The sequence below is a fragment of the Sminthopsis crassicaudata genome, chromosome 4 (assembly GCF_048593235.1).
Source record: "Sminthopsis crassicaudata isolate SCR6 chromosome 4, ASM4859323v1, whole genome shotgun sequence".
In the NCBI taxonomy this organism is placed as follows: Eukaryota; Metazoa; Chordata; class Mammalia; order Dasyuromorphia; family Dasyuridae; genus Sminthopsis; species Sminthopsis crassicaudata.
In genome coordinates, this window is record NC_133620.1 from 11024077 (window position 1) to 11031215 (window position 7139).

Consider the following 7139-nt stretch of genomic DNA (forward strand, 5'->3'; position numbering starts at 1 on the left):
ACACACACACACACACACACACACGGAGTCACCTATTGATCCTACTCATAGATACAAAGCAGCTCCATGTCTGAAACATTGACCAGAAGTCCAGAGTGAAAACTAACCTAGTTCCTATACGTTTATGGCAAGGATTGGAGCCTGGCTCAGCCAAGTTAAGAGCTAAGCTGTCCACTTAGGCCCGGCTGGCTTGATGGCACCCTGGCTTGGGTGTGGATATGTTTGGCCCTTTGCTGTGCTGACGTTCCAGAATGAGCTGCCTCCAGCTCCAGCCCCTGGAGATAAGAGCCTAGCAAAGAGATAACAAAAGGCTGTTGTAGCTTTGGCAATTTTAGAGGCAGGCTCCACAGAGCCCAGCCTCCGGCTGTAACTGCAGGCCCCATTTCTAGGGAATGTATGACAAACTTGCAGAGGTAGCCATGGAATAATAGCCACTCCACCCCCCCTTTCTTTTAAAAAATGTTTTTTCTCCTTATTTGCCTCTTAAACTAATTCACACATTCTGCTCTGAGAATCAAAAAATTCAAATTAAATATTTGGTAAGAAAGGCACCCAAAGTACCTCGTCTCTCCATCAATTAAAGTTCTGGGAAAGCCAAAACAGAACCAAGAAGGGAATGGGGAGTGGGGCACAGGCAGAGGAGATGGACAGGGGCAGCCGAGCTTTCTCTAGGTATGCCTGGAGTTTTCCTCTCCGGATATCTCCTGAGCCTGCCTTCCAGCTGTAGGCACATATGCAGCAACAGCTGGAGAGACCCCTCCCCTCACCATTTCATTCCAAGATACTTGGCTTCAGACAGGTTAAGTTTGTAAATGACCTTTGTTTTATCCTTCTCTTTTGGCTGCAGGATAGGAAATCTTCCTCTGACAGCATTTGCTCCTAACTGCTGGGGAAAAGTGCAAAAGAACCAGAAGAGCTTGAATATCTTTTATCCTCCCCAAATACCCTCAATCTCCTAATCCAGACCTACAGTTTTAAACCTAATGTATAAAAGGGATCTAGTAACAAAGTAATAAATCTTAGTTGGAAGGGATCTCAGAGGCCTTCTAGTCCAATTTTGTCTTTTAAGAGATGAGGGAACGAAGGTTCAAGAAAAAGTATAGTGACTCATCCAAAGTTTCACAGCTAGTAAGTATCAGAGGAGGGATTCGAATCCAGTTTTCTGATTCTTTTGAACTGTACCACAAATCTTCCCTTAAGAGAATCCCCACATAAACTTTAGCAAAGTGATAAATATCAAGCAAGATGATGAATGTAGAAGCACTTTGGACTATGAAATCCTCTGCAAATTTAAGGATTATTATTATCAGTGTCATCTCATTCTCATTTGGAGGATGGGTTTCAGCAAGAAATAAGCTAAGGACAAGTCAGTCTCCTGTTATTATTCTTTTATATTTCATCTTCTCTAGATTATCCCATAGGTGTATAAAAAATAAATGCTTTTGTAACTGAAGAAACTTACTGGGATATAACCTCATCTTCTAAGGGCTCACTGAAAGCACATTTGGAACAATTTCAGTGGCAGATAAGCTTTATGGTTGCCATGTATTTTTTTCTTGTTCCCAAAAGATTTCAATTATTTCTTCAAGGTCTTTATACTTTAATTTTTTTTTCATTCTGTGCAGTTAGGAGGTAAGAAGTATTTAATATTTTTTTAAGTTTTTAAGTTGTTATGGAGCTAAATTATTTGGGGGTTGCTGTAGGGAATAAATTCCATCTATGATGAGGCTCCATTACTCCAGTACTGTTCACTCATTGAACTTTCCAGGATATTTTGGAGTTTGTGTTTGTGGAAAGGTATTTGTTGTCCAAAGGACCCTTACAGATAAATTCTAAGTATCTGATCATGTCTTTCTAAGTATATCTTCTATCTACTACAGTTTTTTTCAACTGGAACAATTTGTTGTACAATTTTGACTATTTCTTTGTATAATCAACTTCAGTCAATAAATCTAGATAGCTTAGATATAATCTTTTTTCAATTTCTAGGGCCCATAAACTGATATGAGATGGCTAGCATATGAAACCACTCCATTTATGTAAATAAACCAACTGGTCTCAGCTACTTTTTGACAGTCTCTTATTATATAGAATACTATTGAGCTCTACATGTAGATGTATCCCATGATACACCTGTTGACATCCCTTTTGGATCTCACTCTTTTTATAAATTTGATATAGATTGTGATTACCTTCATTAAATCCAGAGGTGTCAAACTATTAATAAATTTTTACTATGTGTAAAGTCCAAGAGTTTCAGCCCTTTACAACTATGTATTTATTTATAAAGTGAGGACCCAGTTCTGTAAATTTTCCAAGCATGTATTCTAAGAATATCTATTAATCCATTTACTTTTTTGTAAAACAAGGATGTATTTGTTCATCTTTCTCTAGCTGCTTTGGGGCAATGAGCCCTGACTTTCATTACAATTGTATGGGTTTTTGATCAAATACTCTCTAGGGCAGGTATTCTTAATATGTGTCTTAGATATCCTTTGGAAGTCTAAGGATGATAATACACCTCTTCTCCGGATAATGGTCTTAAATATATAAAATAAAATATCTAGAATTACAATAAAAATACTTTTATTAAAATAGTTTTCAATTTTTTTTTCAAGTTAAGAGCCCCTGAAGATGGTTGTCATCCATTTGACCTTGCCAGAAATCGCTATTAAGACTGGCATTGTGTTAGTTTTAATTTTCTTAAATGTCATGGGGGCAGCTAGGTGGTGCAGTGGATAGAGCACCAATCTTGAATTCAGGAGGACCCGAGTTCAAATCTGGTCTCAGACACTTAACACTTCCTAGCTGTGTGACCCTGGGCAAGTCACTTAACCCCAGCCTCAAAAAAAAAATGTCCTAAATGTCTTGCCCAGTTTAGACATCAGAAGATCCGTCCAAGCACTAACATTCACAACCTTCTTGCGTTTGATGAATGTTGCCTGGAAATCATCAGCATATTTTTATCTCCATCTGTTGGTCCAATTGACCACATGACCCAAGCTCAAAGCCATCAGTCACTACGCTTCCTTGACATACATCACCAATTTTACTCCAATCCACTCCAAATGACATTTTAGGATCATTAGAGAAATGTCCATGACATGAAGTAACTGTTTAATGTACTTTTCAGGGGAAACCTAAAATCTGATGTCATCCATGCACAAAGGATCAATCCATGGTTTTGGTACAACTTGTTTGACTCAAAAACAACTCAGTTGCATTAAGAAGTAACACTAATGGATGTAATGTAAGAAAAAATCAAAACAGGCCTGTACCCTTTCTGTGGAAGATACCACGTTTTATGTCGGTTCTAAGCTATTGTTTTTCTTGTCCATTTAAGGTCAGTGGCACAGTGGATAGAGTGTGGGATCTGGAGTGATGAAGACTCAAACTTGCCTCAGATACTTATTAGCTATGGGACTCTGGACAAATAATTTCACTTCTGCCTCCATTTCCTCATCTGTAAAATGGAGATGCTAATAGCACTCACCTCACAGGGTAAGGCTCGAATGCAATTGTAAAGTCCTTCATAATATCTAAAGTGCTATGTAAATGCTATGTCTTTTCATTAGAAAACAAATTTCCATGAGAACATCATTAATAATCGTAATTACTCTTGTTTTGTGTTTTACATTTTTGTTACCATTGCTGCTAGTATGAGAGAAGGGGATGCTGAGAGCTCTTCACGCTGACAGAAGAGGTAAGTGCTCCGACAATATTCAAGCCACATGGACTTTTATTATTCCTGTGACTATACAGAGACAGCAAGACAGGGCGTGCAGACAGGCAGTTGGTGCTGCCAGCTGCCAAATATGCATTCTGAAGATAAGCTAATTTCAAGGAATCGGGCAAGTTTTAATGATCAGAGCAAGGTGAGGAGTCCAAACCAGCTTGGCCAGAGAGAGAATACGTGAAGAACGGGGGTCAGGACTGGGTGAATACAAAGACCAGAAGGCAAAGTCAGGTAAGGCAACCAAAGTGGGGCTAAGGAGAAAGCCGGTATCATAGAAGAAGGGAAGAAGGGCAAACAAAAGAACAAAGAGCTTCAGAGGATCACGAAGAGCTGACATATTAGCTAATGGATGTAAAGCCCTGGGCTAGGCTTCACAGACTGTTTTCTGTGAGCTGATACTTGTTGCTTCCACCAGGGAACTCTATGTGCTTCCAGGGAAGTAGATGGAACAAACATGGCAGCTTCAATGGGAGGAATGAGCAGTGCTCTTCCCAATTCAACAAGTTTCTATTAAGCACATGCTGTATGCTGTCGTTCTCCAAGAGGGCCATGATGTCAGGGAAATGATGCCATTGCATCCGACTGAATTTAAGTGAGGGAGGGCTACACAGTTCGACTTTCTCCTTTGATCATACAAAGAAAACAATCGCGTACCTAGATAAGTAAATAGAAAAGTCAAAGAAAATGAATACAAAGTAATTTTGAGTGGTGGGGACCGCCACCTATGAGATCAAGACTGGATAGTGAGCCAGGAATCATGAAGACCGGGCAAACGCGTCCCAAATCAGGGATCCTGGGCTTTGCTCTTCTGACATTAAGTTCAAGGCCCTTTCCGTTCCTCCCTCTGCCTGGATATTGATAACTGTACACCAGATGGGATAAGCAATTGTGTATGTAATGCTGAAATGCCCGAGTTCTCGCTCCAGCACTTCCCAACTACATGAGGCAGCACAAACGGATTAATCTTTCCAGACCTCAGTCTCCTAATCTGTAAAATGGCAATGAATAATAATACTCATTCTTTATCTTTGTCTGGCTTTAAGAATGACATGGTTCTTTCCTAAAATGGTTGGGGAGATCAGAGTGCTCATTAAATGGAAGCTTTCCTTCCATGACTTCAGACCAACAGGTCCAGCAGGCTCTCCCCCTGCCAGACCTCATAAAGTCACATTCCTGGCAATACAAAGGAGGAACTGAAGGCCATGAAGCTGGGGGAATGGCCCAACTCACAGAGGGACAGAAATCCCCGCCAGGCCTTCTGCTTCTCGACTCAGCACACTTGCCACTATTCCCCGATTCCCAGCGATGCTGGGCCCTTCCTGATCCACCCCTTTATAGACTGCATTAAAGTTTCCCAAGTTGTAAAAAAGGATTTACTAGAAACAATAATAAACATTCAAACAACCAGTTAAACTTGTTTTGTAATTGTCTAAATGTCAAGTGAATTTTAGGACATAAATTGTGGAGCCTTTTCAGGCCTTCCCTCGAAGCCACGCTCAGAATGCTTTGTCTATCCAGTCCTCTTCTTTCAGCTACTGTGTATTCCCTTCGGATTGGCCTTTTGAAATTGTCTATTTTCCCACGAGGCTCTTTCCAGATTTCTTCTGGGCCCTTAGATTCAGAGTCAGGAAGACATGAGTTCAAATGCCTCCACCAATGTTTGCTCTCAAGGCTCAGGCAAGATCCTTCTTCTCTCTGGACCTCAGTTTCTTCATCTGTGAAATGAGGTTGGTTGAACTTGAAGATCTCATTCCTTCAGAAATACCATTTCTCTAAGAATCCTCTGATCCGTGGGCATTGGGAAACTTGCAGAGCTTGGGGATTCCTGGTTTATTTTCAACAAGGAATGGGGATATCTGGGAGCTTTCTGAGTTACTCCCAATTGCCATAATAAACTCACCTGTGATTCAGAGAGAGATAGAGACAGAAAAACAGAGAGACAGAGAGAAAAAGACAGAGACAGAGGGGGGCAGAGAGAGACATCAGAGACAGAAAAAGACAGAAATAGAGAGAGACAGAGAGGAAAAAGAGACACAGAGACAGAATCAGAGAGACAGAATCAGAATAAAAGAAATAGAGATAGAGACACAGAGACAGAAAAAGATAGAAATAGAGAAACAGAGACAGAGAGACAAAAGAGAGGCAGAGACATAGAGACAGAATCAGAAAGAGACTGATACAGAATCAGAGAGACAGAATCAGAATAAAAAAATAGAGATAAAGATACAGAGACAGAAAAAGACAGAAATAGAGAGACAGAGAGACAAAAGAGAGGCAGAGACATAGAGACAGAATCAGTAAGAGACAGAGACAGAATCAGAATAAAAGAAATAGAGATAGAGACACAGAGACAGAAAAAGACAGAAATAGAGAAACAGAGACAGAGAGACAAAAGAGAGGCAGAGACATAGAGACAGAATCAGAAAGAGACAGACAGAATCAGAATAAAGAGAAATAGAGATAGAGAGAGACACACAGAGAGACAGAGTCAGACACACACACACACACACACACATACACAGACATAAACAGAGAGGCAGAAAGAGATAGAAAGACAAAGACAGAGACAGAAACAAAGATAGAGAGAGACAGAAAAAGAGATATAGAAAGAGAAAGAAGCAGAAAGAGAGAGATAAAGAAAGGGGATATAGATAGATATAGAAAGAGTCTACTTCTAAACCAGACTGATTCAACAAGGAAACATCTGGGTCTGTGACTCATGTTCCACTCAGGCTGTGGGGAAAGCAGGAAAAGATCTATGGCCACTGGGGGCCAAGCTTCTGCCCTTCAAACAGGCCTGACGGGGAGCAAGGGGCCTTCTCTCTTGGTTTCAGATACAGTCACGTCTTCAGAAAGCTGGCAAAAAGAGCAGGTTCTCACGCTTTGTACTTTTTACTTACTTCTTCTGGGAAATGGAGTCATCTAGATTTCCTCCTTGCTGTCCCAACAGAGCCAGGATTCCAATGAAGTCCTGATTTCTAAGTCCATGGCTCTGGACTGCGTGCAACAATACACTGAGCCCTAAAGCTAAGCTTCCTGCGTGAACAAGTGACTTATCTCAGGCTGGGCGGGAACTTCGCAGAAAGTAAGTAAAGGCAGGTAGAGACTTGGAGTCAGGAATGGATGAATAAATGAATGAATGAGTGGGCAGATGGACAAATGAATGAGTGAATGAACAAAGCATTTATTTAGCACTTAAAATGTCCTAGGGACTGTGCAACATTCTGGAGATATAAAACCAAGAGAGACAATTTCTGCCCTCAAAGATCCTACATTCTAATGGGGGAGGAACAGTGGCCAGGGAAAAGAGATTGGAGCTGGGTAATCAAAGCGATAGAAAGGTGAGTAGATCTAAGGAAGAATGGACACAATATAGAGCATGGTCCTGGGCCAATTGACATAG

The 7139-nt window shown here is 40.7% G+C and overlaps 1 long non-coding RNA gene across 2 annotated transcripts; it reads left to right on the forward strand.

Moving 5' to 3' along the window:
- Positions 1-5143, forward strand: LOC141541535 (uncharacterized). Of its 2 annotated transcripts, XR_012481833.1 has the most exons (4): positions 1-3250; positions 3344-3501; positions 3659-3703; positions 4858-5143. It is a non-coding gene; the product is annotated as an uncharacterized LOC141541535 (long non-coding RNA). The 2 variants fall into 2 exon arrangements; XR_012481832.1 differs by having other exon boundaries at positions 1-3501.
- The last annotated feature ends 1996 nt before the right edge of the window (positions 5144-7139 follow it).